This window comes from Protomyctophum parallelum, assembly GCF_964188405.1.
Source record: "Protomyctophum parallelum genome assembly, chromosome: 1".
Classification (NCBI taxonomy): domain Eukaryota; kingdom Metazoa; phylum Chordata; class Actinopteri; order Myctophiformes; family Myctophidae; genus Protomyctophum; species Protomyctophum parallelum.
In genome coordinates this window covers 77,989,720-78,001,094 of record NC_139697.1, presented here as the reverse complement: position 1 = coordinate 78,001,094, position 11,375 = coordinate 77,989,720, and the positions used below count along the sequence as shown (strand labels likewise).

General features: G+C 37.9%; 1 protein-coding gene across 3 annotated transcripts in view; it reads right to left on the bottom strand.

Annotated features, from left to right (window-relative positions):
- pknox2 (pbx/knotted 1 homeobox 2) overlaps positions 1–11,375 on the bottom strand; it is a 98,235-nt gene that overhangs the window by 84,956 nt on the left and 1,904 nt on the right. The window contains exon 1 of one of the 3 annotated variants that reach the window (XM_083780466.1): positions 763–834. The exons of the other annotated variants lie outside the window; for them this stretch is intronic. The gene's annotated coding sequence lies outside the window, so the exon portion shown is untranslated. Of the gene's footprint in view, positions 1–762; positions 835–11,375 lie in introns of those variants that run through there. 3 annotated transcript variants of the gene reach the window in all.

Sequence of the window (11,375 nt, the reverse complement as noted above, 5' to 3'; positions counted from 1 at the left end):
TCCTTGAGAACAACAAGAGCAACTATACAGCAGAGCAGGTAGGCTATAAGACTGGTTTGTTGTGGTTTCCTTCCTGAGGACCCGACGTGAACATTTACTTGCTTCCAATCTAACGAAAAACAGTCTGCTCTGCTGTGAACTGGTAATGTGTGAAATGACTGTTTGAAAATCTGCCACACAGTTAGACACACACAGAGCAGCAAAAGCAAACTGGCTGCGCTGTTCAGTTCACACGTGTGTATGTGGCAGGCAGCTCCGCCCACAGAGGTTGTCGTATTTAAAAAATATGTATAGAGGGGGAGGTGCGTGTGTGCGTGCAATATTTTTACGTCACACTATCCGTGTTTACTTCATTGGCCCGTTTGACCGTCAAGGGTTCAGCCTCCAGGAAGAAACCCTAAATACAAAGTTATTACACCATTGGACATAAAAACGACTCCAGGGTGTCTAATGAAGTACTGTCACCCCATAGACACATGAAAAGCTGGAAAAATACAAAAATTGTGGCACTCCATCTTTAAAATTGCCGATATTTGTGCAGCTCTCATTGAAAACAATATATTTAAAACTCTCGAGCACTGCATGGCTCATGACCGGCGCTGTTTTCTGCCCCCTTATTAGCGCAACTCTTCTCATCATATAGCCCTGATCAAGACTAAACATGATTATGGCCTGCTTCGTTACGAATGTAGTGTTGCACATCTGTGATATGAATTGACCTAGATCTATAGAGTGTAGCAGCAAATCAGCATGTCAACTCACAGTGGTCGTCCCCAGCCTAGCACAGTTTCTTCAATACAGCATTATGCTCCATTATACGTTCTCCACCCTGAACCAAAAGCAAGGAGTAGATTACAATATCCAGACATTAATGCTTTCATCTGTTTTTACTAAAGAATCTATCTTATGTTAAGTAGTAGCCAATGACTAAAACGAATTAGGAAAAGTGCATATCTAGATTTTAAAGAAGGCTGTAGCGATTCAGTCGTTCTATCTACATCTCTCACCTTTGAGGAATGTCTTGAACAATGCATTCATTGGAAGAGCAAACCTCTTTATCGTGGCACATATCTGAACATGCTAATTACCCTGCACACAGTTTGAGTTCATTTATTATGCATGAAATAATCTAATATGATGACTGTGATAATTATGTGCACACAGATAAGATAAAAGAGTGGTAACCAATTATGGGAAGGGAGTCGGGAAAAGTAATTTTTCTTTGTAGTGGAAAAGTCGTAGTTCAAAATAGGATTCTGCCTGCTCTTTCAATTCTGAAAGTATCGCAATTAACATGTGGAATAACGTCTATGTTCAAAGATAATGTTTTCGAAAAAAAGAAGAAAAAAAATCGCATAACTTTCCTTTTGTTTAGTTTTTTTAGATAGTTGTATAATAACAGTTTAATTCACATTGTAGGGTACAGGTCCTGTGTAGCAACTACGTACATTTTAAAGATTTAACATCATCAACATACCAAAAGAGTAATTGAATTCTGCATTGGCAAATGCAACACAACCAAGATGACATAAATAATAAATCTGCACTTTGCTTTTTTGCCACAGCTGCTGCTGACAGAAAAGCGATTTGTGAACAGAATCATTTACGACCATGTGTCTGTTATGATAATTCTGCTGGAGCTTCTTCACACACTTGAGAATCTGACATGTTTACATTATGAATTGAAAGGCGACATGACTCGCTAACTCGGGTCTCAGATCAGATCAGACGCAGCAAATGAAAAAGGACAGTAAGGATGAAGCAGCAGCATGTTGGCGTCAAACACTAGAACACTGCTTCCCAAACACTGGGCCGGGACACATGTTTGGGTCACGGACCAATTATTATGGGTCACGAGTTACTTGCAAATATCGCTTCTTTATTTATTAATTTTTTACTATTATTTAAAAACATATAGCCATTGAACATTTAATAAATACAATATTTCATAGACTTAAAAATAATAGAAAAGCCTTTAAGTAGTAGTAAAATAGCAGATGTACAAGCTTGCGGTGCGTTGTGAGCTTGTATATCGGTTATTTTCACTAGTTTTGGTCCCGGTGCGACATTCAAATTTGTCTTTGGGGTATCGAGCTATAAAGTTTGGGAACCACTGCATGAGAAAGTCAGATGCATTAACCATTAAATACTCCCACTTCCTAAATCTGAACTGGCATGTGGTTAGCCCCCCAAAAAACACTGTACAAACATACTTGACACTGCACAGCTTTCACTGAGAGGTTGTGTGTGGCAGATCTGACATGCTGCCTACACCTACAGTAATACAATTTTGGCTTGATTGTTTGTCCTGAAATAAAGTTATCCAGGAATGTCACATCCCGCCAGGACACAAAGTTGTTGAGTCGTGGATTGTATAAATTCAGTAAAGCTGTCTGTTATTTGTTTTTGCAGGTTAGAAAGTAGAAACTATTCCCCAGCTTTACTCACGTTGTCCTTAGAAACATCTATATGAGGATTGTCTAACTGCGTTCCATTCTGACTGGGAGCATACAGGTCGACTTCACACCCTTCCCAGAACCCTTTCTCAACCCACTCTCTCAACCCACACGCCACTACCCAGTGGTGTGGAATCCCAGTGTCAAAGTATAGATACCGGGTCAAATATCACTCAAGTACAAGTGAAAGGTGCTACTTGAGTTAGTACTTTCTTAAAATAAAAAAACTCTTAACTCCATTGGACCCTCAAACTGTCTGCTAAAACAGCCAACTCCACCACCTCTCCCCCTCTCATAGACGTAATTGACAATCTATAAAACACCAACTTTGATTTTTGATTTTTTTTTCTTTTTTGATTTTGTATTCAAAAGTCCAATTTAAAAAGTGCCCTTTGTTTCTAATATCAATGCATTGTACTGAAATGTAGAAATTATTTCAAAGATTTCCCATAAATGAAATTAAATCTAAATTGGAGAAAATAAGCTGATCCACAAGATCAGCTGATCTACAAGATCTACAACGCATATAGTAGGCCCTGAAGTCCTGACATCACTTGCTCATCCCCTGGGTTCCCAAAGTAATTTCTCTATGGAGAATAACATTAGATAATCTTAGAATCGTCTCATTGTGGTCCAAAAATAAACAAACTGTCACTGCGATATTGTCGGTGAGGTGGCTCTGCACGTTTACGATAGTCAGTCACTCATATTTGATACGGTCAAGTTCAGTTCTGGCGAAGGTTTTACTACCGGGAATTCAGCAGGAGTAACATAAACGTTAGTCGTCATATCCATATATGAGTAAAACCATATCATTTGTTTATTTTTGGAACACAGTTCTTATTTGACGCAATATAAGAAAAGTCTATGGGAATTCAGAATGGGTGGAAAAACGCAACCCGGGTAGGATGTGTAAATCACGTCAGACTTCTGTGCTCTATTGCATCATGAGCCTGTGTATCTGCTATTTTCACTATAGGCCTATTTGAAATAGGGCGTAAAGGATGACTTCACCCATTTTCAACCTATCTTTGTGCTCACTAATGCTCACGATAATATGGTTAAAAAAACTGTACTCAGTCTGTGTCTCAGAGGAGGGCTATGGACTGTTCAGAAACCCGTCTACCAGTGAGTTTCAAACTAAATTTCATATTTTTATTAACACGATAACAATGGCTTCCATTATAGCATGCTAACTTTCCAGGAATAGTAAACCTGCCATTTCTATTAGCTGCCTTGGACTCCCCATCGATGATGTCACTGGTAGGCGGGTTTCTGAACTGTCCACAGGCCGAGTAGATAAAACCTGATGCCATATTATAATTAGTTAGGAGGACCAATAGATGAAGATAGGTTGAAAATATAGTTTTTACCTTCATAGAAATGTGGTGGAGTCAAAAGTACAATATTTTCTTTGAAATGTTGTGAGTGAAAAGTGAAAGACAAGTATCCAAAAATACAAACGCTCAAGTAAAGTACAGATACTTAAAAAGATATAATTAAGGTACTCAAATAGCAATTTTGATTAGGGCTGCCATCCAAATTTGGGGTGCTAGATCCTAGAAGGGCTAAGCTACTTAATAAGCTTCTCTGTGTAGCTAGAAAATGCATTTTGTTTAATTGTATTCACGAAAAACCTCCATCAGTGACTCAGTGGAAATCTACAGAATACTTCCAATGGAAAGGCTCAGTGCCAAATTAAAACTTTATGAATATATGGCAGCCACTGATAGATTACTTGCCCAGGGATCTACTGTGATTTATAAAGGAAGTGATTCATTGGATTGGAGAGCCCCAGCTGTACTCTTGCAATTTGCCTTCTGATGTGCCCATGTGTGTTGTGTATATATTTGTATTTATATTTTTCCCTAATGAATAACTGACTCTATTGTGTATGTGCTGCTCGCCATTTTCTTTTGTTTGTTTGTTTTGTTTCTGTGCTTTTTGTTTTTCTTGTCTGTTTTATTGTATTGTGCTTATAATTTATACCTTTCTAGTTTGTCTCACTTTATCTATACATTTGATTCATATTTATGTGAAAACATAAAAATGTAATAAAAAGTTATAAAAAAATAAAATACAAGGTACTCAAATAAATGTACTTAATTACTGGCCAGTACCCTTCAGCTACGGAACCAGGTCCAGTCAACTCATGTTCCTCGCAGTACATTCTATAAGACTAACCTGATACTCAAACAATACAAGAACAATGTATGCCCCCGCAAAGAAACCTAATGGCACAACGGTACCAAACAGATGTTCACATTCACAGAACATGAGAAGGAGAAAATATTCTTGTGGTTATTGATCCTGCAACCATTAAAAACCAATTCAGACCTCAATGCCGGGAAGACGTGTACGTAATTGTTGATGTTGATAAATGTCAGCCTCTGTAGCAGACAGACAATTACTCTAATTTGCCCTAATGTTCATTAGAAAACATAATTTCCATAAATCTCTGTATGTCATTGTTTGTCTTTCCTTTTGTATAGATTTATTTTTTGTTGAAATGAACATTGGGAAGATTTAAGTAATTTCAGTAAAAGCCAAATGTTTAAAGCTACAGAGTAGGTGAACATTCCCATCGGAATAAGTGTGCTAGGGTTCAAGCGGAGTCCCAACGGTTCCCCTCTACATAAAATATCTTCCAAAATGAATGAAAAATACAAAAAACATCGGCAAGCTCAAAACACATTACATTTGCAACGCATTGCAAGGTGCTATTTTTGGACAAATGTTCACCCCAGAATAGGGACGATAAGGTTCATGTGGTTATAGGTTAACATCAACTTTTTCTCCTACTCTCTCACTGACTGCCAAAGTCATAATGTTCTGAAACTAATGAAGTGAGAAGGAGAGGGGAAGGCAATGACAATGAACAAGGCCGAGCTGGCAGTCTCAGCATTCTGTGCACTTCACACAGACAGCCAATGTGCTCTACATTTTGTTCAAAACAGTCAGACAATTTTGTGATGTGATTTCAGTGCCAAAAGTAAATTGATAGTCAAGTTCAAGAACATCAAATGAATTGCTAATTAATTCAAATTAATATAAAGGTGTAGTGAGTGGATATTTTGACAATCTTTTATGAAGTTTTACAAAGAACATTTCTTGACCAGCATTACAGCCAGTATACTGTATATAGTACTAAAAAAGAATTCTCAAACAGTATTGTATTTTTAGTGTTAAAAAGTATGGCATGTTTTGATAATGCACTTATGTGCTGCAATTAGGGGTGTAAGAAAAATATTGATAAACTTTTCTTTTTTTAATTCGTTTTCTGACAGGCGCTGTGTCTTGCGCCTGGACCACTAAGCCAGCGGGTGCCCCAAATATTGATAAACTTGAGTAGTGATATTGTTTTGTGGTATCCATTCTCAAAAACATTGTATATATTTTGATTAATTAAAAAATGTTTAATTCCTTTGCTCAGACAGACTGAACAAAAAGTAGTGTAACTTTGACTGAGAGCTTGCGTTGCAATTCATCACGCCGATGTAAAGGTAAGATGCCTAGGGCTCTAAATTGTCTAATTTGTCAAAACTTCAGGAATCCAGCAGCTCTGACATTTCCCAGATGCCAAAATACTTAATACTTAATACCTTCTATTATTATGAGAAATGTAACTGTGCTTGGTGTTTGCAACCATGATGGATTTGCAATTCCTTTTCCAAAAGCAGCAGTTTTATGGACTGACCACCAAAACCCATTCACTATCATTTTGTTAACAGGTGCCAAGGAAGCTAATCGCTTATGCTAGTGCACATATAAATAATTTATATCGTCATCATATTGGCAGTAAACAGTACTGAAGAGCAGAAGTTGCTTTTAGAATAGCTTAAGACAGGTTTTGAAGTAAAACAGCAAATTTATAGAATATTGGATATCAACCTCAATACATACAGTATTAGATTTTTTTGGCAACACATTATCAATACTAAATGAGAATAAATCAACAATTTGCGTATCAATCTTGGTAGGTAAACAGCTACATTTGGCAATACTGTAGAAATAGCACACGTCACATAGGCCTACAGAGTGAATACCACTCTTGGTTGGCAAACTCTTAACCGGATTTGAAGACTATAACATTATAGAATATTTTCGAGGAAAAGTAGGGACAGAATATTTTTCCCATACATTTATTCATGTTAGAAGGAAGTGCAAATATGCAGCCACACAAGTGCTTGGTGGGATTGGGATAAGGCAGTACAACTACTCCTTCAAGTATTTTAAAGACTTATTAAATACTGTTAGAAAGTAGAAACGCAGCACAAGTGGGAAAATAAATCACACTCCAAAAGCCTGTGCTGACATAAAGTCATGGCACTTTTACAGCAGGGGAATGGACTGCATAAAGGTAGTCGTCCGCGGCTAATAAGGAATTATCACCAAACTGCATTGGGACAAATTATTCTGTCCTTGACATTTAATGACGCTTGTGCTGTGGTTTGTTGATAACCTCCAGAGTTCTTACAGTTCTACATCAAATATTTCATAATCAGGCACCACATGGAGAGAAACAACAAGCTAAGCTAAGTGGTGAACATATTAAGTAACATTGTGAGAAGTAGCCAGGGCTTGAACACACTCTAATGAAGCCTGATTTCTACTTAGATGTACGCCTGTGTCATGTGTCATGTGCCAACAATTAGCAATCTACAAGCTCGCGACGCGCTGCATCAATGACGTAATGTTGATCTGCCACTTTTGGCACACGACACCAGCGCACAATCAAGTATACGTTAAGTATCATGCATTTAAATTACAGAACATGTGACTTGGTTGAAGGAACTTCCAGTTCACTATCATAAAAGAGCATTATGAGAAATGTAACTGTGCTTGGTGTTTGCAACCATGATGGATTTGCAATTCATTTTCCAAAAGCAGCAGTTTTATGGACTGACCACCAATACCCATTCACTATCATTTCGTTAACAGGTGCCAAGGAAGCTAATCGCTTATGCTAGTGCACATATAAATAATTTATATCGTCATCATATTGGCAGTAAACAGTACTGAAGAGCAGAAGTTGCTTTTAGAATAGCTTAAGACAGGTTTTGAAGTAAAACAGCAAATTTATAGAATATTGGATATCAACCTGAATACATACAGTATTAGATTTTTTTGGCAACACATTATCAATACTAAATGAGAATAAATCAACAATTTGCGTATCAATCTTGGTAGGTAAACAGCTACATTTGGCAATACTGTATGTAAGTAGAAATAGCACACGTCACATAGGCCTACTGAGTGAATACCACTCTTGGTTGGCAAACTCTTAACCGGATTTGAAGACTATAACATTATAGAATATTTTCGAGGAAAAGTAGGGACAGAATATTTTTCCCATACATTTATTCATGTTAGAAGGAAGTGCAAATATGCAGCCACACAAGTGCTTGGTGGGATTTTCTCTGCTTTGATCTGCTGTTGAATTAAAATAAAATATTTTGAACCTCACCCACTTCAGCTGTTACCAGGACTCTCCAATATAATAAATTCAGGATTTACTGGCAGGCTTCATATTTCTCTCTGTGAAGCTGTATTAATTTATTAGGATTATCTACATTCCAGAGATAAGAAACAACGACACAATGAGGTTCAAAGTCTTGTTAAAGGCTATAAATTCAGAATTTATAATAAGCTGTTGCTAATTTGATTTGTAATTGTTTCTGGTACAAACAAATAAATAAGTAGAACTGATCAAAGAAAATACAAAACATATATTATTAAATACATTAAGTTGTAAACTAAATATTCTGCAGCTGTATGTTACATTATTTGACTAGTCAATTCTATGCCACAACTTTGAGGTAATTTAAGGAATGTGTTCCTGCTGGTTTTTCATTTCCCCCGTCTCAAAAAGGAATGCAATCAAAGTTCTGATGCTAAAAACATTACCTAACGACAAAAGTCTTTGTATGACTTCTTTCATGCTGTGCATTCAATTTTATAGCCAACGATTCAGGCAGCTACCCTTGATTGTTGTCTGAGGAATGTCTTAAAAAAATAGGCCTCAAACAATTAATATACTTTTTATATAACATTAAATTAAAAAGGTTTACATGAGATTCTGAGAGTGGATTCAAAAGTGCCAAGGTCAATCGAAGAATTGATCGTGCTTGGTATAATCAATCCATCAATCAATCAAATAGTAACCACATTTAGGAGTAAAAGGGCCACTTCACCCCTTTTGCAACCAGATCTTATTTTAATGATGTTTGGAAGACAAGAAACACTTTCCTGGGGTGTTTAATTGATACATCAACTTTGTATTGTAGTGGGAATCTTTGGAAGAAACCACAATAATCCCTGTGGATTCTTCTGTCACCACAACAGCACAATATTGTGTGGAAAGCATGCTAGAACTTTGTGAAAACCGGGAGGCATGTGTTAGTCCGATATCCCGTTAGTCCGACTACGTTGCAGGTTAAGACTCACCCGTGGCTTCTCTGTGTGGTTAGGGTTAGTAAAGGGCTCTATGGTCGGAATATTGGGTAGAATATTGGGACGTTGGACTAACATAGCGTTAGTCCGACATGAAAACCATAATCACTTTTATTTTACTACCGGTATTTTAAAAGTATAGCCTACTAGCTGATGCTCTGTAATGTAAAAGAAAAGCCATGCAAACTAAGAGAATCATGTAACATATCCATCTCCAGCCTACCGTGCACTAGTTTACTTCAACTTGCAAAGGTTTACAAGCGATGATTCTCTTATTAGTTGATTCCCAAATTGGGGAAATTTGATCTTAACTATACTGCATAAAAATTACATTACTTGACTGTGACTGTAGCCTAGCAACTTCTATACTTTTTACAGCCTTAGCACAAATGTATTTTCATGACATGTCTATGTCCCCCTCAGAGTGAATGATTTGCCTATCGCACGTGATTCCGACAATATGGAGGATCGTTAAATCGGCTGGGTTGTATGCTCTTCTTGGAGCATAAATCAAACCAATCCATCTCCCTGACCCTCAGTCCCTGGTGGCTTACTTAGAGCCATGCCAACGCAGCAGTGGCGGTGGAATGAGCAAGGGTAAGCATGCAAAGGCTGTCTTTAAGCTGAGCTGTCTGACGGTATAAACAGGCCTCCGTGCCTCCTCCTGAGAGCAATAGGGATCAACCGGGCTTAGTGGGCATGGCTTGCGAGGTCCCAGACAGGGCCAAAACATGCAACACGCAACACAATTGTCTAAAGAATTACTGCACTATTGAGCATAAAAAAACCCGACAGTGCCTGCCCCACATCACATTGCTCACGGGCCCAGAACAGGACCTTGATGCAGTCCACTGAGGATACCCGGCCGACTAAGACCTCATGAATAATTCTGAACACTTTTTTCAGGGTGATTTAAGAAAGTAAGACTGTCAAAAACAATTAGAGATCACGCTGAGATCTGACTGCCGAAGAGAAGGAGACTAGTATAAAGTGAGGGCTATTTGTTCTAAACCCCCTCCCCCTCCCTCCCCTCAATCTTCTGTGACAATGAAGCACTATTACAATACTTTGGGGCTACAGTATGAAGACTAATACTAGAGGCAATGGCGAAGGAAATGACAACACATTTGCTAGTCCTTTAATTCCCTCAATTGCTTTATAGCCATACATAAATGCTTAAATTGGTTTGTAACATATGCTCTCCTCGCTCTGTTTACTTCCTTCATTTAGTGTGACTGAATCACTTTATTAGTGATTATCCCCCCAAAAGCTACGGGAAGGCACAGCATCACAGCCCATAATGTAATTTACTAATTTACCCATAAAGTAGGAATGGGAATATGCAAATAGTAGCTGGGTGTTTTGCAGCTTCAAATATGCCCCAAGGCTGCCTGTCCAATGACACAAATCATCAATTAAGATCTCAGCAGGGTTTAGGGAGATCATCTAAATTGGCAAAATCCCTATCTGCCAATATTTAGAACCATGTGGGGTGCACAACAATGAAAACAAACAACACTATTGTTCATCATTCATCACCAGTGATGCTAATGGTTTTAGAGGTTAAGTGTGTACGTGCTTGTGTGTGTGTGTGTGTGTGTGTGTGTGTGTGTGTGTGTGTGTGTGTGTGTGTGTGTGTGTGTGTGTGTGTGCTGACTCTGTGCGCATGGCGCATGCATGCATACTTTTATATTTTATACATTTGAAACATCGAGACCAACTTGAAACACAAACAGTCCATGATTATTAAACAGCATAAGAAATACTGGCCTACAGCAGCACTCAAACCAGGTCAGGGACCTCCAAATAAATGAATGAATGAATTTTGGGCCCCCCATACAAGATGTGTTTAGAAAATATTCCACATTTTTCCAAGATCTTTTGAAAAATGCAGCTCTTCAAGCTTACAACACATCACGTTGTGAGCTTGATGATCAACTAATTTAATTTAGCTGGGGACACCCTGGAACCTCCTCAACGACCTCTGGGGGTCCCCAGACCCCACTTTGAGAAGCGCTGGCCTACGGAACTTTCCATTCAGTGTTACAGATACATTTCTTCTGAGGTCTAGGTTTAGTTCCTCATGTGATTTTCTTTCAGTATTGTCCATTTTCCACACATACTAAAATGGGGGAAGTAACGTTTTGGAATAGTACAAATGGACAGTACACAACAGTAGTAATTCCAGCTAAATTGATAGAGCTAGATTTCATCTATCCTTTATAACATACAGCATTATAATACGATGGAAGATGAGAGTGCTTTGATAATCACTAAGCTACTGGATTTGTAACAAGGCTGGGAAATAGATTGATATTATATCAATATTGTGATATAAAACTAGATATCTGGGAGTTGTATGGGAGAAGTGTTTTCCTGGTTTTAATCATTTAGACCTTATTTTATACTTTCAGAATTTCTCAAAAACATTTTTCACAAAAAGCAGTCTAGAATAAAGCTCACAAC